At 43.2% G+C, this 22,305-nt stretch overlaps 1 long non-coding RNA gene and 1 other non-coding gene across 2 annotated transcripts in view; both read right to left on the minus strand.

Annotated features, from left to right (window-relative positions):
- Positions 1-2,536: 2,536 nt before the first annotated feature.
- Positions 2,537-2,608, minus strand: TRNAC-GCA (transfer RNA cysteine (anticodon GCA)). Its single transcript has one exon. It is a non-coding gene; the product is annotated as a tRNA-Cys (tRNA).
- An 8,724-nt stretch (positions 2,609-11,332) lies between these two features.
- The window catches only part of LOC132346208 (uncharacterized), a 40,217-nt gene continuing 29,244 nt past the window's right edge, over positions 11,333-22,305 (minus strand). Inside the window, exons 2-3 of the long non-coding RNA XR_009495977.1 lie at positions 15,303-15,443; positions 11,333-15,114 (exon numbers count right to left, since the gene is read on the minus strand). This is a non-coding gene — a long non-coding RNA (uncharacterized lncRNA). The remainder of the gene's footprint in view (positions 15,115-15,302; positions 15,444-22,305) is intronic.

The following is a 22,305-nucleotide window of genomic DNA, read 5'->3' on the forward strand; positions in this document are numbered from 1 at the left end:
AGGCTCATTCATCTGATTTATGACCTTGCAGTCCTCCTTTTGCGTCTTCTGGCAACTATTTGATTTCTGACTACTCTGGACATAGGACAATTTTATCTGTGACCTACTTGTACTGCAAAATCAAGCCCAGAATTCATTTTCTTTTCCAGATATTTGTTGTCAAGATCATCATCTACTACCACTGTCTTAAAATTCAGCTCCTGTGTACTCAGGAGTTTTTTTCTGGACATGGAAATGTCTCTCAGAATTACACCACGTGCCATTTTAACCAAATTGCTTAAAAATGTGGGGCCACATTTTTATTTTATAGAGCCGTTGAATTTATTTCTTCCTTTTTAACGTTAACTAGGTCCTTTTTTTTTTTTTTTCTGTCCATCTCCTTTTCTTTCTGGAATTTTAGAGAAATCCCAACAATAGCTATTCAGCACCTATTGTATGCCAGGGTTAGGGTTAGAAGAACTAGAGACACAAGGCATAGTCTTGCCTTCTAGAAAATCATAATCTAGCTGTGGGTCATAAACAAATACTGAATTAGAAATCCAAATCTCTGGGAGCCATCCTGTTCTGTCCCTAACTCAGTTTTGTGGCCTTGGTAAAGGTTGGCTTATTCTGTGTAACCTAATCACCATCCATCCAAGTAACAAAGGATGTGTGACGTTGACCTGTGTTGAGGAGAATCCAAGCGTACCCGGGGAGGCTTAAACAAAATAAAAGTGAAAATAAGGTTAGAGGGATTTGTTTAAAAGCATAAATAATCTGAAGACTATCACTAAATGAATTGTTCTGATTAATTATATGTGTCGTTTATTCTCTTGATCAGATCCTGGAGGACTGGCTATAGCTAATAAATAAATATATGTATTTGTGAAATAATCATGCTAGAATACATACGAAGGTGTGTACAGTATGTGTGCTTATATTCACATTTGAAAGTAATGACCAGAATTTTGGTCCTTCAAATTAATCACTAGTAACACTATAGCCTTGGGCCAGGTGGTGGGAGTCACCGATATACTGCTGCCTCCTTTCTGGCTTATGTTCTGGACAAGCGTCTGAGCGTGGATGAAAAGGGGAAATTGAGCGACAGGCCTGCCTCAGGTTAGAGAGCAGGTTGGGGCTGGAGCCAGGAATAGCCCACAGCAGGATTCCTGAGTGATAATGGGTCGGTGTGACCCGGGGCAGGCTTTCCCGATAGCGGAGGGAAGGCTTATCAATCCTCAAGCTCTCCATTCCATCCTCCTTCCGAAAGGGCTGCTGTGAGCAGTGGGGGGAGGCAGGCAGGAGACCTAGGCCCTGGAGGGCTGAAGGCATGGCCTCACTAAAGGCAGGGCAGAAAGTAGCCTCCGCTGATCTTTTTTTTTTTCTTTTCCTGTGGCTCCTTCTTCACCGGGTACATCCTGGTCAAGAACCTTCCAAGGCCCCTATTGCTGGCTCTTTGCCCGAGAGCAGTGGGAGGCGCACAAGCCAGCCTGGTGGGAAGACTAGCCAGACGTGCGCCTCCCTTTCAGCCCTCGCCGCTCTATCCTTCACCGGGTGACAGATGCATTGTTCCGCTGGCGAGGCCGGCAGCTGGACCCGGCGCCCCCCGCCCCTCCTCCGCCTGCGGCCCGCGCGCCGCCGCGCATCCCAGCGGGCCCACCCTGCGCGGCCAGGAGGCCCGGCGTGGCGGATGGCCATCCCCTAACTTTTAACAACACCTGCTACCAGCGTGCCTGTTGGTGGCCTGAATGAAGCTGGCTGTCGGTGCAGGGGGCTGGGGGGAAGCTTTTATATTTATTGCCCCGAGGGCGGAAGTCCGGGAGCTGTCCCCTGGGACCGGAAAACAGCAGGCACGTCGGCGGGAGCGAAAAAGAGACCAAGCGCCCACGCGGGGGGACACTTCACCGGCCGCGGGGCTGGCCCTCTTCCTCCAGCCTGGCAAAGACGGCTGCATTGTCTTTGGAAGTTTCCAGTGACCTCGTTTGTCCTGACTGCAAGGAAGCAGTTAGCCCCCACAGAAGTGGAATCTGCAGTTTCCTCCAGGCAGGACCTTTTCACGGCGTGACTCAGCCTCACTTCTCCCGGGCGGGACGGGAACGGCCCTGAGTGAAGGAAATTTAATTAACTTTAAAATGGCGGGGGGAGGGGGGGGGCGGGGAGTTGGGGGGGAGGATGCTTAATTTGTATTAGGCAAATGCATTTCCAAAGGCCTGCTGAAATTTCCTCTTCCAGGCCTTTAAAATAGGACACACACACACACACACACACACACACACACACACACACACACACACACCAAAAACCGAACTTGATCTTTTTCTCTCCTGTCGCTCGTTTCTCGGCTCAGTTTACCAATTCCCATCCATCCGGGTTTGCAAATCTGAAATCCTCTTTATGACTCTCTACCCTGCCAGGCACATCCTGTGAGTGAGTTAAGTCGCTCAGTTGTGCCAACTTTTTGCGACCCCATGGACTGTAGCCTGCCAGGCTCCTCAGTCCATGGAATTTTCCAGGCAAGAATACTGGAGTGTGTTGCCATTTCCTTCTCCAGGAAATCTTCCGTACCCAGGGATCGAACCTGGGTCTCCCGCGTTGCAGGCAGACGCTTTACCGTCTGAGCCACCACGGAAACGATGGCTAGCACATCCTACCAGCTATGAAATCTTTTCCCCTCTGCCTTTGCACCATCTCTCACAGGGGGCTTTTGCTCGATGTTTTCAGAGACATGGTCGTGCATTTCTTCCCCTCTCAGATGGTAACCAGGGTCTGCAGTCTCTCATTCTCCAGCTCTCCAGCCCATATGCTGCTACCATATTGTCATATACTCATCATCCCGGTGACATTAGAGGACTGTCTATTCTCCATAGTAAAATGTGCAACTCCTTGATGGGACGTTCAAGACCTTTATTTACCAACATTATTTGCCTTCTTTCTATTAAAACTCTTCGCTTTGGTCAAAATAATTCATCAAAAATTCCCTAAAAAAATCTTTTTTTTTTTTTTTTCCTGCCTCTGTCCTGTGTGCCCTATCCAAGACACCTCTCACCTCTCTACTGAAACTTGGCCATTTGGGGCTTCCCTGTTGGTCCAGTGGTTATGACTTCACCTTCCAATGCAGGGGGCATGCGTTAAGAAGCTAAGATCCCACATGCCTTGGAGCCCAAAAACAAAAACACAAAACAGTTACAACATTATGAAAAATTCAATAAAGACTAAAAATGGCACATTAAAAAGAAAAACAACTTTAAAAAACTTCATCCATCCTTAAAAGTCTAGGCCAAGTATTCCTTTTAAGTGTGAACCTTTTCCCAGTTTCTCAGAGGGGGAAAAAAATATGTTTCCTTACTCAAGAAATCTAACACTGTTTGTATCAATCTTGGGCAATTTATTACACATTTCTAGCAATTTGTCCACATATCTTGTCTCTTTCTATCTCCTCTGACACACCCTAGGAAAAATGGGCAAAATGATTAGTTGCCTGCTTAATTGACACAGCCTTGAAAATATCCATTAAGTGCCCATGAAGTATCCAGTGGTGTTTTTACACTACTCATTTATGAATGACCTACTTAGAGTAAAATAAAGGACATTTTAAAGCCTCAGAAGAACAGTCACATCTGTTTCCCAAGCTCCTTCCAGTGCTGACCCTGGCATGTATCCTGCCACACCTACTTCTGACCAAGGGCACGCATTTGTGTAGTCTGTAGCCATGGAAGTACTGAGGTCAGCTAACATTGGGCTTAGTAGCTCTATGTAGAAGCCAAATGAACTAACCAAGGGCAAGTAACAAGCATTTATAATATGGTCTATAAGGAAACACATCTATTTAAATCCCAAAGCAGACCCAGCTATTGTATTTCATCTAATACAAGCAAAGTAAAAATACACATACCTCCATATGAACTGGTCAAGCAACATTTCCAAAGTGTGAAGTTCTCAAAATGCTCTTTTTGGCTTAATGTCCTTACATGAAATCTGATATAAGATAAAATTTAGATGTCCTTCTTCAAAATGCATTATAACCAGAAGATGCTACAAACCCAAGTGGCCTTAAAAAGGGTCCAGAAACCACAGTGTGTGTGAATTAGCAGGGGAAGTTTGGGGGGGGTGGAGTTGGGGATCGGGAGTCCCCCATACCATCACCATCAGGCAGTATTTGAACATCAGCTGGGTGTCCTATAATTGAACACATTTCTGACATCATCTATCCCAAAGTAGAATCAGATTCCACAAAGTTAAAGTTTTACATTTCAGACATGGCTTAAATCTTGGCATATCTGTTGAACAAGAAGGTAGGTATTTCAAATCAGTTCTTATTTCAAGGAGAATTAGAGTATAAGATGATTTTTTTCATTACTATTGATCCATAAAAAGAATACTTCTTTTTAGGATATTTGTCTTTTAAAACTCTGTGCTGTGTGCCAAGTTGCTTCAGTCATGTCCAATTCTTTGGGACCCTGTTGGCCATAACCCACTGGGCTTCTCTGTCCATGGGATTCTCCGGGCAAGAATATTGGAGTGGGTTGTCATTCCGTTCCCCAGCGGATCTTCCCAACCCAGAGACTGAACCTGTAACTCTTAGGTCTCTTGCGTTGGCAGGTGGGTTCTTTACCACTGACACCACCTGGGAAACCTGTTATTTTAGCCACTATTTTCTCCTGACTTTATTTGGTCTCCTTATCTCAGAATGGCTCCTGTCAAGCTAGCAGAACATAGATAATACCCTGACAACCAGGAAAATACAGTTTCCTAAATCTAGCTTTTGCAAGAAAGGCTGCAGTATCATTTCACACCTGCCAGGATGGCTAAAATGCAAAAGACCAATAATACAATCATTGGTCAGCATGAGGAGAAACTAACTCTCATCCAGTGCTGATAGAAATAGATATTTGTGCAGATATTTTGAAAAACAATTTGGCAGTTTCTAAAATGTTGAACACAAATTTACTGTGTGACCCAGTGATTCCACTTCTAGATATTGACTCAAGAAAAATGAAAACATAAAAACATACTTCCACATAAATACTTGTACCCAAGTGTGCATAATAGCACTATTCATATTAGTAAATAAGTAAAATTAATCAAATATCAACTAAGTGATGAATGGATAAACAAAATGTGGTATGTCTATACAATGGAATACTATTCAGTAATTAAGAAACCAAGTACTCACATAAGCCATAACATAAAATTTCAAAAGAGTAGCTTAAGTGAAAGAAGTCAGACACAAAGAACCATAAAAAATGTATGCATGATTCCATCTACATGAAATGTTGAACAAAGGAAATTCTATGAGACAGAAAGTAGATTAATGGTTGCCTGGAGCTGGGAATGAGGAGTGGTTGATAAAAGAAAGAGTGCTGGGGGAGGGGGTGATAAAAATGTTCTAAAATTGGATCATAGTGATGGTTGCATGATTCTGTAAATTATACTTAAAACAGGTGAATTATGGTATGCAAATTACAAATCATAAAGTTGAAAGAAAAGAAAAAGGAGGGAAAGAAGGAAGGGGAAAGATGGAGATGCTGCAGTGAAATAACTCTAAGCTGGAGAGTTCTGCCCTGAAAGCGTCACACACCATGGACCCGACAGTCTCAACACACAACGTCCCACTGGACTCCCCTATTTCTGGAAGAAGGAGCAAATTATGCAGAGTGCTAAGGAAGTTTACAGGCTGCAGAGGGTGGAAAAAAACAATCCTTTTATCTATTTTTGTAAAAGTAGCAGAAGCTATAAACATCTTCTCTTTCCTGAGTTGATAATTTTATCCCTCGTGACCCGTCTGTAGCCCCAGAGAAGGAAGTCATTTAATTCAAGCCCTGAGGATGGAGAGGTACTTGGAGCTCTCTCACCCCCTCGTGTCAGCACGCAGCCCCCCTCTGTGGCCACATCTTCTCTCACCTGCTTCTGGCATTCATCTTGCCAATCAACGGCAAGGGGACAGAAGAATTAGCTGTTGGTTGGTGACCCCACACAATGGGCTGACCCGGGGGCGGGGGAGGGGGCTGGGGAGCAGTTTACTTGTTTGACACCATTTCCTCTGAACTGACAGGCAGCCCTTCCTTCTGAAGTCCCTCCTGAACCCCAGTATACTCTGACATGAGTGTACACAGCTGGCCAGAAGCCAGACCTGACCTGCATCCTTATTACGGGTTGTCATTAGAAACAAACCAAGGATTGTGTGGACGCTTCTCTTCCTGGCAGAGTGAATCTCACCAAGTGAACCTCGCCCAGTCCTGCCAAGATGCTACTTCTGCTCCTGCTGGGAGAAAGAGAAAGGGGAGGCACCAAACACACAGAAAGTCAGGACAGGGATCCATTCTCAGAGCAGACAAATCTGGCGAAGAAGTAACATATGAAAACTCTGGATGTCCTTGGAGTTAAAAGCACGCACACTTGTTCAGGTCTCTGCAGGGATGGGCTTGCTGCTCATAACCACATCCTGTGCATGCTGAAAACCTCTAGTGGAATGTCATACAGCATGTGCACCAACAATGTCACCTTCCAGCCAGAGCCGTGTTTTCTATTTTGAAGAACAATTTCCAAGAGGATGTTTTTCTTTTTCACAGCAAGTCCAATATCAGACTGAGTGTGTTTGTAGTGGGGAAAGAGGGGGAGGGGGGAGTCTACTTCTAAACAAAAGGTTGTTTACCATCTTATCTTTTGAACTAAATATAGAGATTTCCCTCAAAACGTGTACACCGATGACCTACGAATGTGGTGAGCTCATGACAAGTAAGTGGGGACCTAAGCTGTTGTCCACGCCCAGGGGAGGACTGCTTACAGGTGACTGTGAGAAGCCTGCAAACACCAGGACAACCTTGGGCCAGCATCCTAGGACAACCTAGGACAACATCCTAGGAGGATGTATGTTCAAGTTACTCGGTAGCACACAGAACATGGGTGTAACCTGGGCCCAGACGGTCATGTCAGGCTTCCCAAAGGAAGGGGCGTGCGATAAGTCCCATTGCATCAAGACTACTCAGGTAACTTCAGTTTTTAGAAGAAGCACCCTAGATTTGCTCTACATACTCTTTCAGCTACTGCCAATTTTTCCAGTCTGCAGAGAAAGTTTTCTAGAGTGTTCCATTCATTGTAGCTCCTTTCCTCGCTTATTCACTTTTCCACTTCCATCTATCTGCCTTTTGTCCTACGCCAATCTCCTGAATCCACTCTGAGAAAGTCATCGGTCACCTCTTTGGTGTCAAAACCTGTGGATGCTGTTTCAGTCTCATCTAACTCAGCTTTTCAACAGCATTGGACACCGTTGAGCACTATCTTCTTCCTGAAACACTCACTATACATGTACAGTTGCATCTGCCTGGATGAAAAAGGCCATCTTTCCTTGTCAAAGGTGACATCTGTCGAACACAACAAGCTGAGCACCAAAGGGGTTGTGTCTGCCTTCAAAGGCCTCAGTTTTATCCTTACAAAGGATATGCACACAGGTGAATTATATTCCTGCCATCTATCCAGTTACAGTTACCAAAGATGACACCTACCTAATTCACCAGCAAGCCTAACTGATTCCGCCTCTCGTCTACAGCCATCACCCTAGTTCATGCTCCCATTGTCCAGTATGCAGACCACCTTAACCTCCATCAGCTTCTCCACGTTTTTACTATTTGTCTTCTCTGATCCATTCTTTACAAAGTAGCCAAATTTATTGTTTAAAAACAATATCAGATGTCTTAAACATCTCCCTTTTGCTGAACTGTTGAAATCATATCCCATTTTCCTTAGAATTAAATGCAATTACTTCAGCCTAATTGCAGCCCATTCCAGTATTCTTGCCTGGAAAATCCTATGGACAGAGGAGCCTGGCAGGCTACAGTCCCTGGGGGTCACAAGAATAGAACATGACCAAGCGACTAAACCACCGCCACCACCTCAGCCTACAGAGAGTTCTGTGATCTGGGCCGGCCTCACCTCTCCAGGCTCTTTCTTTTATGCTCCTCACCTGTCCCCTTGCCAGTTTTTTCTGTCTTTACCTTATGTGACCTCGGGCCAACTTATCATCACTGGAGATTACATCTTCCTGTCCAGAAGTTTTCTTTCGTGGCTTCCCTAAAGCTTTCTCCCTTACCTGAGTGCAGAGCTTAGCCTGCTGTTCTCATAGAAAGTGTGCCTACTTTTGTTACATAGTCACCTGTGAACATGAACAGGAATATCTTCTCCATTAGACTGTGGTATCCTAGAGGGCAGGAACTGTGTCAGTTTGGTCCTGAGTCTTCAGTGCCTAGGTCAGTGTCTTAATCAATAAATATTGGCTTACTGAATTTTGAATGAATGAGAAAATTTTCTTCATAACAGTTTAACTGTGGCAGAAACTGTTCATTGCCTCTAATATCTATTTTTCCTCTTTCATTTGTACCAGAACCCTGAATGTGTTCAGCTGAAAAACTGTATTTCCCAGCCCTGGCAGTGTAATGAGATGGACGGAGAAATCTCTATCAATACTTACTTATGGAAAGCTCTTAAGAAAGAAGGGGCACCCTTTCTCTCCTTTTTGTTTCCTCTAATGTGATGTGAATGGCTGCAGCTTTATCAGCCGTGTCATGATCTTGATAATGCAAGGCAAAGAAGCTGAAGAAAACGAGACTGGTCCCTGATATATTTTATGGGGTAACCACAACAGCATTGCACCAAATACTGCTGGACTTCTTAAATGTAAAATAATGGACCCTTAAACTGTTCAGTTCCCTCTAGATGGCTCTCTGGCATTAGCAGAACTTAATCCTAACCTGGCATCCCAGGTGGCTCAGTGGGTAAAGAATCCACCTGCAATGCAGGAGACACAAGAAACGAGGGTTCGAATCCCAGGTAGGGAAAATCTCCTGGAAGAGAGCACGTCAACCCACTCCAGTATTCTTGCCTGGAGAATCCCATGGGCAAGAGGAGCCTGGCGGGCTACGGTCCACGGGGTCACAAACAACTGGACATGACCGAAGCAACTGAGCACACACACACAGTCCTAACCTACACCACATCCTAAAATAAAAATTCTTAATGAAGGTCACCACTCCTCAGCGCTGGAGAGTTGGAGACTTTGGTTGCCTAATTCACTCCCTGCACAGAGGAAATAGGGGACAGACAGCACAGATGGTCACTGTCACGTTTGATGCCCATCTACTAGTGGATTTAGTTAGAACAATGGGCTCCTGCAGAAAAAAATAAGAGTTTATCAAACCAAGACACGTGATTATTCAGTGGTCAATTTTTAAGGGGAGTGACTGGATTAAATCTACACTAGGTTATTCAAAAGGGTAATTGAATTAAATAAACCAGTAAGGCTTCCCTGGTGGCTCAGTGCATAGGAATCCCCGTGCCAATGCAGGAGACATGGGTTTGATCCCTGATGGGGGATAATCCCACAAGCCGCAGAGCAACTGAGTTTGTGTGCCACAACGATTGAGCCTGTGCTCTAGAACCTGGGAGCTGTGACTCCTGAACCTGTACGCCTTAGAGCTCCACAAGAGAAGCCACCGCAATGAGACACCCCCACACCGCACCCATAGCATGGCCCCTGCTCTCTGCAGCTAGAGAAAAGCCCTTGAAGTAACGAGAACCAGCACAGAGAAAGATAAATGCATGAATAAAGAAAATTATTGTTTAAAAAGCCAGTTAATTTAGTCCAAACAGTTGTTTTCTTTTAAATAACATTTAAATTGCAAGTTGATCATTTTAAGACCAAATGGAACTTTGGTCACAAAACAGGACATTTCAACACCACAGCATCACTTGGCCCAGAAGTAGTCTAGGGAGTGCCTTCATTCTAAGTATGAGAGCTAAAAGTCACATTTGGAAGAAGCATCGTGGATCTACAAGGCATGGAGCACAACAGGTAGAGATGCAGTCTGGGTGGGAACTAATTTTTAGTATCTCGGAAAAGCAGGCAGTTGATTTATTCTTAGCGGGCTCAAAAGATTTAATGGATGTAATCTTAAAATACATTTTCAAATAATTTAAATACCTGAAGTATGTGAAAGAGTCCAGACTCCTGCATTTACACTGGAAAGTTTGATAAGCTGGAGTTTTTCCCATATAGGCACGCAATTGATTTAACTATAGGCTTGACCCATGGAATTCCCTTGTCAACTGACAGCCATGAGAAAACCCACTCTTGCAGTGGAGTCCTCCTGAAAATAGAGCAGACACTTCTTGCCCTTTCTCACAGGCCTCTTGGCTGCAGGGAAACAAGAATGCCCTTTGTCAAGGCATACCCAGGAGGAGCACTTTGGAGCTCAATTTTCTCATGGTGTTTTCAAATAAAAGGAATGACGATAATTCAATTTGAAATATGTCCAAGTGTTTCTAGCATCATCCCTGCGCTGTGGTATGTTTCTGAAGCAAATAAGATAATAAGGAATCAAATATGGAGAGTCAGCTAAGTGTCTAATATCCTAAAAAAATGGCCACTTACAGATTTTTGCCATTGTTTTCTTTTATCTCTCCTTTTCTGAAACAACATGCTTGATAACCTGGTCTCCTGAACCAAAGAAACATACGAACAGAAATGGTTACCAGATCATGTCTGTGACCTCAATGTATCTCAATATATAAAGGAGCCATTTCTTCAGTAGTTCTGCAGCTTACTGCCTTCCAGACACAGTGAATGAGTCATGAGTCCAAGGAGGTTTAGCTGGAGAAAGGGGGCCCAGGTCACCATCCACACAGACTAAGCCTACAGGGCGATAGGACACTCAGTTTAGATCAAACACTGAAGAGTATGTGAAGTTGTTTTCACTTTCTTCAACCATATACTTACTGGTTAATATCTCTATTACTGTTACTGGTTTAATGCTAATGGCTGAAAACTATTTTTAAATGAACACTTGAAGTGTTTTCAATTCTGCTGAATGCCATTTACATGCTATTCACATACCAAGAAGGTTAAAAGAACAGGCTCTGCAGTCAAACTGCCTAGGATCAAATCCTAGCCTGCCTGCCTGCCCTCCTCCAGGGGATCTTCCCAACGCAGGGATTGAACCTGTGCCTCTTACAGCTCCTGCGTTGGCAGGCAGGTTCTTTACCACTTGCACCACCTGGGATCTACCACTTACTAGCTGTGTGATCTGGGAAAGTTTGTTCACCTCACTGTATTTATTTTGTCATATGTAATCAATGGAAATGATGGGCAGCAAGTTCATTATATACAGTGCAAGGCATCAAATACATAGAATGGAAATCCAATTGCTATACACACGTAAAGAATTCCAGTGTTACAATTAACATCTGTGTACGAATGAGTCTAGAGCTTTGGAATTAGTCTATTTTAGTTTTCCACAATCATACAGAACTCTGCAGGTAAAATGTCTTTAACTGGATAACATCAAATAGCCTGGTAATTCATTTAGCCTGCTGCAATAACATTACAGATATGATTATAAAATTGCAGGATGAATTGAAGGAAAAAACCCACAAACTGCTATGCCAAATTTACCTATCAAAAGAACTGTTGACATTCCAAGCTGTTACTTTGTGAGACTTTTCTAAAATTTATTCTAATGTGATTCTAATTGTTGAAAATATTCTTAGTTCTTCTGTTGAGGAAGACAGTTTATAGGCTACAAGGCAAAAAGTAATCAAATTATTTTTTTTTCCATCACATCTGACACTGATGGTAATTATCCCTCAAAATCCTGCTTAGCCTTAAAAAGAATTGTTAACAATAACATAAATCCAAAGAATGAATAACTGGCCCTGAAAGCAATAAATGAATTTATTCCCCATTCATCCATAAATATTTACTTCAATGCACTACTAAAGATGCTTTTACAATATCAATCACACTGGCTTAAGCAAAATATTTTAACTGATTGTTTTAATAGGAATGTGTATAAATTCCTGCCTATATGTAATTAAATAGAAGCTACTCAAATCAGTTTATAGACACAGGTCAAACTTGAAAGGATCCACAAAGATGCCTGCTGAGGAGCCCACAAGAAAATAGTGGCAAACGTACTACTGTTTATAAATGGAAGGGAAGTTTCAAACGTTGGTAAGGTAGACATTATTTGAATTTATTATCCTTTAGTGTAAGTTTCCCCTGTGGCTCAGCAGTAAAGAATCCACCTGCAATGCAGGAGCCACAGGAGATGCTGGTTCAATTCCTGGGTTGAGAAAATCCCCTGGAGGAGGGCATGGCAACCTGCTCCAGTATTCATGCCTGGAGAATCCCATGGACAGAGGAGCCTTTCGGGCTACAGTCCAAGGGTCGCAAAGAGTCAGATACGACTGAATCGACTGAGCTCACATCTTTTAGTGTTATGTTTAAGATTCTCTGTTTAGTTTCCTGGGGCTGCCATTAAAAAAAAAAAAAAGATCACAAACTGGCTGGAAACAGCAAAAATTCATTGTTTCACAGTTCTGGAGATTAGAAGTCCAAAACAAAGGTGTTGGCAGGGCCATGCTCTTGCTGAAGGCTCCAATGAAGGATACTTCCCTGCTTCTTCCTTAACTTCTGGTGGTTTCCAGTGATCCTGACATCCCTTGGCTTGTAGATACATCACTGCTCTGTCTCCACTGTCACAGGGCATTCCTCCTGCCTGTCTGCGTCCAACTTGCCTCCTTCTTCTTACAAGGACACCCAGTCATGTTCACTTAAAGGCCACCCTACTCCAGTATGACCTCATCTTAACTTGATCACATCTGCAAAGACATGTTTCCAAATAAGGTCACAGTCACAGATACCACACTTTTGCAGGAATGCAATTCAAATCATAATACCTTCTGTGTCAATTTAGCTAAGCTATGGTTCCCGGTTACTCAATCCAACACATAGATGATGCTGTGAGGATGATTGTTGGTATGATTAAAGTTGATCAGAATCAGTTTGCTTTATGTAGGGAAGAGTATCCTAGATAATCTAAGTGGTCATGATTCAACCAGTTGCAAGACCTTAAGAGCAGAACTGATGTTTCCCCGAGGAAGACATTCCACCTGTGGCCCACAGTGTCAGCTCCTGCCCCAGAGTTTCCAGTCAGTCCTCTTGGATGACCAGTCCTGCAGACTTGCCTAGCCAGTCCTTGCAGTCAGGTAAGCCAATTCACTGTAATCAATTTCTTAACATATGCACATATGTATATAGTACTAGCTCTTTATCTGGTAGAATTCCAACTGATACAACACCTATAGGAGTATGCTGCTGCTGCTGCTGCTGCTGCTAAGTCGCTTCAGTCGTGTCCGACTCTGTGCAACCCCATAGACAGCAGCCCACCAGGCTCCTCCGTCCCTGGGATTCTCCAGGCAAGAACACTGGAGTGGGTCGCCATTTCCTTCTCCAATGCATGAAAGGGAAAAGTGAAAGTGAAGTCGCTCAGTCGTGTCTGACTCTTCACGACCCCATGGACTGAAGCCTACCGGGCTCTTCCGTCCATGGGATTTTCCAGGCAAGAATACTGGAGTGGGGTGCCATTATAAACTTCCTCAAATCAATATTTCCTCATTCAGAAATCATTTACTGAACTCCCAGAATGGTACAGGGGTTAAGTGTGTGGACGCCGGTATTAGGTTGCCTGGGCTCAAAGCCCTTCTCCACTGCTTACTGGTTCTGTCACTTTTGGCAAAGGAACATAACTTCCCCATGCCTCAGTTTCCTTATTTGTATGAAAGTATGTAATAACAGTGTCACTCGATAGAGGAACTATTAATAACATTGTGAATACTTACAGCAGTTAGTACCAGCTAATGTTTGTTACCAGCGGCATCCTGGCTCTGACTTGTATGTACCAGCTCAGGAAAGCCAGTTGTGAACTAAAACTGTCCACGTTCAGTTTCAAGAGATTTGGTAACTTGAACTAGGCTGTGAAGGGAATATTTACACCAGGATAATTAACTAAATTGACAAACACTGCAATTCAGGGCTTTTTTTTTTTTTTTTTTCAGAGCTGGATTACTAGCATAATACTTATACTAATGTCTGATAGCCCTTGGTAAATAGTAGTGATTATCATAGGTAAAGTGTAATATGAAAAAAAAAGTGGATACTGCTGGTCCTTTATAGTTCTTTTGTACAAAACAAACAAAAAACACCTCTCCTTCAACACACTTCACTGACACTTGCCAGGAAATCATCATATTAAATTAAAATATTAAATTAAATCAGCAGTATGAATGGTGACAGCTAGAGTTACATACTGCATAACTCAGACAGCTAACTACATATGGTAGTCCCGCAAGAAACAACACTCAGTGACCATTTCATTTCTCCATTACTGTTTTGAAGGCAATTTAAAAAGAGTGGTTCCCCTCGTTCCATTTTAACCTCAAATACATTATAATCCTTATAAAGAAATGGCTGGAAAATAAAGATATTTCTCAAATATTAATAAAAGGAAATGTTTTCTATTCAAGGACATTTTGAAACAACTTTTCAGTGCAGAAAAGGACCTCAGCAAGAGCATCAGAAAGATAAATAACCAGTTACTGGGAAGAGCAAAGGTGAAGGGACGGGATAGGCCATATATTTACAGAATATTTTTTTTCATATTTATTTATTTGGCTGCCCTGAGCCTTAGTTGCGGTAACACGATTTTTTTTTTTCTAGCTGACCCATGCAAACTCTTAGTTAGGACATGTGGGATCTAGCTCACCCACCAGGGACGGAACCTAGGCCTCCTGCCCTGGGAGCGTGGAGTCTTAGCCACTGGACCACCAGGGAAGTCCCCTGCACAACGTCTTGACTAAAGCTGGGTAATACGCAAGCAACAAACCACTACAAGAACAAGAACTTCCACATGAAAGGGCCCTTAGAAAGGAGTGAGAGCTGAATCTCTCTTGCTAGCGCCCAAGTTTGCATGAAGATGCCTGAAGTTCAGCCCTCAACCTGAACTGCTCCATCCACAAAGCCAGCAAGTCTTCACAGGCCCAGGGCAGCCGTCCTTGCAACGCACCGTGAAGACAGCCTCCCTACCACATTCCCGGTGCCTCCGCAGGGTCTGCTGCTTCCCAAGTCTTGAAGACACAAAACAAAACCCCAAGGGCTGCATTAACAAGGGCCCCAAACACAGGCAAGCAAAGCCAGCAGTTGTGGCAAAGCGTCCTGGATTCCCATGAGAAACTCTCTGGATCTGGTTCATTGAAGTCACAGGAGACTGCGAACAGGCGGCCACAAAGGGTTTAAAAATACTGTGGCTGAAAAAAACAAAAAACAAAAACAAAATAAAATAAATAAAAATACTGTGACTGCTGGAGATTTCCCTGGCCATATTTAGTTCACCCGCCTCACAGGGGTAGGAAAGGGCTGGGAAGGGACAAAGGGAGATGGTGGGAGAGAAAGGCTGCTGCTCTCGTTAGGAATTAGGATGCAACACTGCAGCCACCTTCCTGTCCCCACCCCAAGGCTCCCTGGAGCGCCTGCTTCTCTCCAAGGAAGCTGCAGTACTCCTCCGCCATCCCTGGACATCTGCTGGGCTTGTCTATTTTCTGCTACAGGCAGAGAACAGGAAGGAAGAGTTTGTTTCCTGTAAATAGAGGGAGAGAAAATTACAGCTATTATTGTTTTGACAACGGAAGCCCTCCCCGAAGTTTGCCCCACAGTTCATTCCTGACAGGCATCAGGTCTGAGTTGCGGCTCTCTCGGCAGAAAACTCCTCCCAAGGGGTCCCCAGGGAAAGCTGAAAGCCTTGATGGCTTTGCATTAGGTGTCTAATGGCATAACGATGTGATTCTGGGCAATCCTGATATCGGGCTGTGGAAATGGAATGCAACTTTGATGAATGTTTTGATGCAAAACCTCTGCTGCCCTCGGTGAGCGTGTTAGAGCCTGACATACAGACACCAGGGTTGCAAAGGCCTTGATAACACAAATTATTTATCTGTTAACTACTTCCCCTTGCTCCCTGTTCTCCCAAACTTCTTTTGAAGATTCTTGGCTTTTTAAACTATAGACACATGCATATTCAGTGCAAGGGCTTCCCTGGTGGCTGAAATGGTAAAAAAAAAAAAAAAGGAAAGAAAATCCATCTGCAATGCCAGAGACCTGGGTTCCATCCCTGGGTCTGGAAGATCCCCTGGAGCAGGGCATGGCAACCCACTCCAGTATTCTTGCCTGGAGAATCCCCATGGACAGAGGAGCCTGGCGGTCCACAGTCCACAGGGTCACAAAGAGTCGGACATGACTGAGTGACTAAGCATGACACAGCACATATTCACTGAAAAGGTATAAATTATCCACAACACACTGGGTATCCTGCCTTCTACTTTGAAAATGTGACGTGTCTGCATGTTGTTGGGGATATATTTGACCGTGATCCTCAGACATACATTTGTTATTTTTAGATGTTTTAAAGTCACCTTTTACATGACTGGTATTTGAAAAAGAAAAGAGGAAGGAATTAGCCAGAACTTAGATTGGGAGCCAGGGAAGATCTATGACTATGTGCATTTTCTAATAAGAATGAGATTTGTTACTCCAAGGGAGTGATTTTCTCCTACTGGTAGGAGAAATAAACTTAATTTTGATCGTGGAAGCAGGATTCATATTTTTGTCAAATATTGGAAGAAAATGTTGTTTCGATTTTTTTTTTTTTTTGGCTGAATTTTAAAAAAAAATTTTTGCTGATTTTTTTTTTTTTTTGCAACAGTAACAGAACACCTTAAACAGAGTTGTTATGGGATCACGTTTACTCTCGGCAGGCAGGTGGCGCAGTGGTAAAGAATCCACCTGCCAACACAGGAGATTTGGGAGAATAAGTTCAATCCCTGGGTTGGGAAGATCCCCTGGAGGAGGAAATGGCAACCCACTGCAGTATTTTTGCCTGTAAAATTCCATGGACACAGAAGCCTGGACCATGGATCTCGAAGAGTCAGACACGGCTGAGCACAGCAGCAGATTGTGGCAGCGCGCCCTTCGTGTGTCCTCCTTTACTAGCTGCTCCTTCTATCGTTCTCTGCTAGTCCCTTGCCCTCAGCTCCACCAGGAAAGATAGCATGTCCCAAGGCTCAATCTCGGTTCCTCTTCACTGTTCTTCCTAGGATTTTGGCTTTGATAATATCGATATGCTGATGGCTTTCCAATCTGTGACTCTAGGCATCACCTGTCACTGGGACTTCAGATTCTTAGAAGTCACAGCCTCCCTGATGAATCTACGTGGCCATCTCACATCTCAAATTTGACATGCCTGAAACAGAGCTCCTGTTTTCCCCATCTCCAGACTTGCTTGTTGCTTTGTATCCTTTTTCTCAAAAATTGCTACCACCAATCACCTAGCTGCACGATCAAGACATCACTCCTGAGTCTTCTTTTCCCTTTATTGCCAATATCCAATCTGCCAGAAATTTCTCTTCTTTTGATTTCCAACTGCCATCCTCTGTCTTCCTCCAATACCACGGCGGCTCTCCCAGTCCAAGTCACCTGACCTACTGCAGTAGCCTCCATCTGACAGCTGTATTAAACACTTATACACCTAAAATCCTTCACATACAGTAGTCAGGGCCTTCCCAGGTGGCACTGGTGGTTAAGAACCTGCCTGCCAATGCAGGAGACTTAATACATGCACGTTCAATCCCTGGGTCAAGAAGATCCCTTGGAGGAGGGCATGGCAACCCACTCCAGTCTTCTTGCCTGGAGAATCCTCATGGACAGAGGAGCCTGGCAGGCTACAGTCCATAGGGTCACAAAGAAGTGACTTAACACACACGCACAGTACCCAGAGTGGTCTTTTGAATATGTAAATGAGAGAAAATAATTTATTTGCTTAAAGCACTTTAGTACCTTCTCATTATACTTCAAATAAAATTCAAATACCTTATGCTGACCTGCAAAATCCTGCCACCAGTGATCTCTTCTGTAGACCTAACCCCCTTCACTTCTGCACTCTACCATCTCTCTCTTCTCCAAAGCCTTCCTTTCTCCACTTGAACCTCCACTGGAAATGTCCTTCCCTTAGAATTTCATGCCATTGGCTCCTTCTTGACACTCAGATCTCAGTTTAGATGTCATCTTCTCAGAGAGGTCTAATGCTTAACTATTTCTATCACTGAGCTTATCACTGCCTGGTGGTTCCTTGTTCATTTGTCTGTGTATTATTTCTTCCTCCAACAATATCATAAGCTCTTGTGAGCAGAGGCCTTGTCTTCATACCCAGTGATGTAGTCTATGTACCTAGAAGATTTCCTGGCATGCCCTGATGCTACATAACTGTTGAGTGAATGACAGAATCAATAAACATACTCTCAGGGGGTGATCTGTGACCTCAGCAAAGACTTCCCTAAAAAAGTGTTGCTTGAGCAGAATCCTGAATGATGAGTGGCAATTAACGGAAAGAATTCATGCAGAAGAAGAGGTGAGAAAAGTCTTCTAAGCAGAAAGAACAATTGGTGTAGAAATCTGGAGTTGGGAAGAGCACCCCACCTTTATTACAGCGTAAGGACGGACTCTGTTCAGAGTGTGTGGACAGAGGAGAGCAGTGTCAACTGTGACTGGGAGAGGCATGCAGAGCGTCTAGACAAGATAAGGATTCCCAACTCTACTATCAAGGCTTTGAAAACCGTTGTGTATTTAAGCAGGCAGATGCCATCTTAAGATTGCTTTCTAAAAATATCCCTTTGTCTGCAGTGTAAAGAAGATGCTGGGGCATGGGCAGTGTGGCTGTTGCTCTTCCTGCCATTAGGGTGCTGCTGCGGTAATCTAGAGGAAAGATCATGGGAGCTTGGTGAAACCAGTGCTGGAGGAGAATGAGAAACTGGGACAGACTCCAGAGACAACTGGGGCTTCCCTAGTGGCTCAGCGGTAAAGAATGTGTCTGCAATGCAGGAGATGTGGGTTGGATCCCTGGGTCGGGAAAATCCCTGGAGAAGGACATGACAACCCACTTCAGTATTCTTACTTGGGAAATCCCATGGACAGAGGAGCCCGGCAGGCCACAGTCTGTGGGGTCACCAAAGACTCAGAATGACCTATCAACTAAACGACCACCACCAGAGCCAATTAGGAGGGGAAAGAATTAGTGGTGTTCAATTCCATAAAGGTAGAGTGGTGGAGGGTGGGGAAAGATGGTGGCCTTAGGCCTGAAGCTCAAGTTTTTGACTTGTATGCATACTTCAGTGGAGGGTGGCACCATTTACGGAGAAAAAGAACATGAAATAGAATTAGAATGACAAAAAATATCAAAGTCTTGATTTTCTATATATTGAATCTGAATGCCTTTAATACATCTAAGTGGAGATGTGGACATAAACAGCTGGAGTCACGTGTAGGGAGCTCAAAGAAAAAGTATGGTGGGCAGGAGATATAAACTGGGGAACACTGGTTATAATCGATGCACACGGATGTCAAGGACCACCTTAAATTATTTAAACTTGCTATGGCAGCTAACACACAAATATAAGCTACTGTGACCATTGTAAGTGGTGAGTAGGTATGAAGGCAATTTGTACATGTTATTTTAAAGAAGCAAAATGAATGTTCATTTGGAAAGTTTTTTATTTAAGCTTAGTAGAAACAAAAATGAATTAACAGGAAAATCATATTTAAATTTGCCATGAACATTCACAAGTTTTTTTCTGCCAGAATTTCAAATTGGTTAAAAATTACCTCATTAAAAACCCTTCAGATGACTACTTCCTTTATGGGCCAGTTTATTGGGATTCCAAAGCTAGGTTAGTAATGGAGCAAATATATCCTAAAGAAACATTTTTATTGTAATTACATCACAATTGTTTTCTGGGTTGAATAAAGATAAAGAAAGAAGCATATGTTCCTTATAGTACAGAGTGGCAGTTGCCCACCTTGCAAATCTGACTCATCTCTCATCATACTCCAAACAAGACAGCCTGACATGAATTGATTGGAGTAGAGAGGGTGAGTTTATTGTGTTTAAGTTTGAATTGTTTTAAGTGAGACATAACACGAGTATGAACGTGTGTCAGAGGAGGCGCGCATGGAGGGTATGTGTGTGAGGGTATCCATTCCATAGTAATGAACTATACAAGTTTCCTAGGGTTGCCATAACAAAACTCCACAAACTGGATGCTAGAAGTCTGAAATTAAGGTGTTGGCAGGGCCATGATCCCTCCAACTCTTCTAGGGCAGGAGCCTTCCTCGCCTCTTGCGGCCCCAGGCAGTCCTTGGCTTGTGCAGTCCTAAGTCTCTGCCTCTGGGTCTGTATGTCTCTGTGTCTTCATGACATTTTCCCCTTTGGATCTCTGTTTTCTCTTATTAGGACACTAGTCATATTGGATTGGAGCCCACTAACTTGAATATGACCTCATCTTAACTCATTACATCTGCAAAGATCCTATTTTCAAAGAAGTTCCCATTCACACATATTGGGAGTTAATTCTTCAACATGTCTTTTTTTTAGGGAGATGGGGAAGGAACACAATTCAACCCAGAGCTTGAACTATGGGAGCTAATGGAAATGCACATGTGAATGTGCAAGTGAGGGCTCAGTGTATGTTTGTGTGAGTGTGTGTTTGTGTGAGTGTGTGTTTGTGTGAGTGTGTATTCACGTTGTAAAGAACTACAACCAAGTAAACAGTTTCTTGATCTCTATTCTGATTCCTGGTTTTTGCTTTCAGTGGTTACTTGGAGAGCTTTTATGCTGTCCCATGACTCCATTCACAATGAGTAATGGATTGTTTCCGGGCTCTCACTCCCATTTTTAATGAATACCAAACTAATTAACTGACAGTAACATGGAGTTGCTCCTGGCGGCATGAATCTCTCGCTGAGGTCATAACGGCTGTTGGAAATGTAATTTATTACTTTGTAAGGCACATTCTGGGACTCTCAGTGTGAAGACCATTTTTGCAAGTGCCAAGGCTGTGTTAGGCAGACCTTTAAGGTAATATGTTCCATAGCTCCTGGGACTTTGCATAATAATGCATCAAAGGCACAATGGTTCCACTGGAATGCTGTAAAGATTTCCAACCACAGTACCATTTGCTGGGAGGGACAGATGAGTACTTTTTGAACCAGGACTCCCGCTTATATCCTGAAACCAGAGAAAGCAGAACACCCTCAGTTATCAGGACACATCGTATTGTTAGTGTTATTTGTATTATTAGTCTTCGAATTATTCTGGGAGTGAGAAAATTGCATCTCAGGAAGAAACAGCGCCCTATAAGCCATATCAAGGATGTCTGATTAGGAGAACGGCAGGCATCCGGGCCCTGGTGAGTTCTGCAGTGAGGTCTCTTGGGCACCCGGCTTCAGGACCCAGCTCTGGACTCCCCGTGAACTCTACCAAATTAGCTTTACACGAGGAAGCCGTCTTGCTTCTCTAGAGGATCAAAGTAGCTGGACCCGGTCCCAGTGTGCTGTAGATAAGCAGGTCACAGGATACGTTCGCGCCCTGTTCTACTCGTAGCACACCACGCTGCGGATGCCTCTGTATTTTCCAGTTAATATCCATAGAGGGAACTCGGGTCCACGTGCTTCCTTCTCTTATCTGCACTAATCTGGTGACCTGAGATCATTTATGTACCCTCCACTCTTGTTACAACGCCTCTGGAACCATGTAACATTTTTTTCTCATGTCTGGGGCTACTGTTCCCAGCCAAGTCCTTTTATCCTTTGTACTAGTAACAGCATCTCCTTGTAACACTGAACATGCTTGTCTCGCCAGGGCAGCCTGACAAGGGAAAATATGTAAATATGATTTTCAAAATGACGTCTGAATAGTGGAAAATCACAAGACTATCCAGCCAAAGTAGGAAGAACAAAGACAGTGAAAAGATGTATTAACAAAAAGAACAAAGAATGGAAGAGAATAACATGAGTTAGAATGAATTTTAGCTGTTCAGTGGAGGGTGTTATTGGTCAGTATTCCATGCTTGGATTTGTTCTCCTTTTTCTGACACTCAGTCCTCATAGACAAAGACCACACTGTACATCCATCCTCATATACAAATATGTGGTAAATGTGACCATGAAGTTTTGAGACTGACTTTTTGAAAAATGTCAGAACTTAAATATCCAAATTATTATTTTCCTTAATCCTGGAAACATGTGGTCATTCCAATGCAACTGTATTTATCTAAAAGCCTGTGAAACTGTTCTTTTAGAATCATTTTTGAATTTAGTTTGTGAAAACTAAAAACAGAAAGCATACTCATTACTTTGTGTTCATATCTGACATACATCCTCAAACTGTTTAATTATCTGGAATACTTATTATATTCAAGAGATAGTCCTAAACATCTTGTCTTTAAGTCAGCCCCTTTGAATGAACCTTTGCTATTATGTTTTTAATTTATTAGGTATTTAATAGTAAAGGTAATATACATTCATTATAATAAGTCAAATATATGTATAAGGAAAAAATAATAATCTCCATCCTCTTCTCTTCCACAAATATCACCCTCACAAGTGAATAAAAT

The sequence above is a fragment of the Bos taurus genome, chromosome 9 (genome assembly GCF_002263795.3).
Source record: "Bos taurus isolate L1 Dominette 01449 registration number 42190680 breed Hereford chromosome 9, ARS-UCD2.0, whole genome shotgun sequence".
Lineage (NCBI taxonomy): Eukaryota > Metazoa > Chordata > Mammalia > Artiodactyla > Bovidae > Bos > Bos taurus.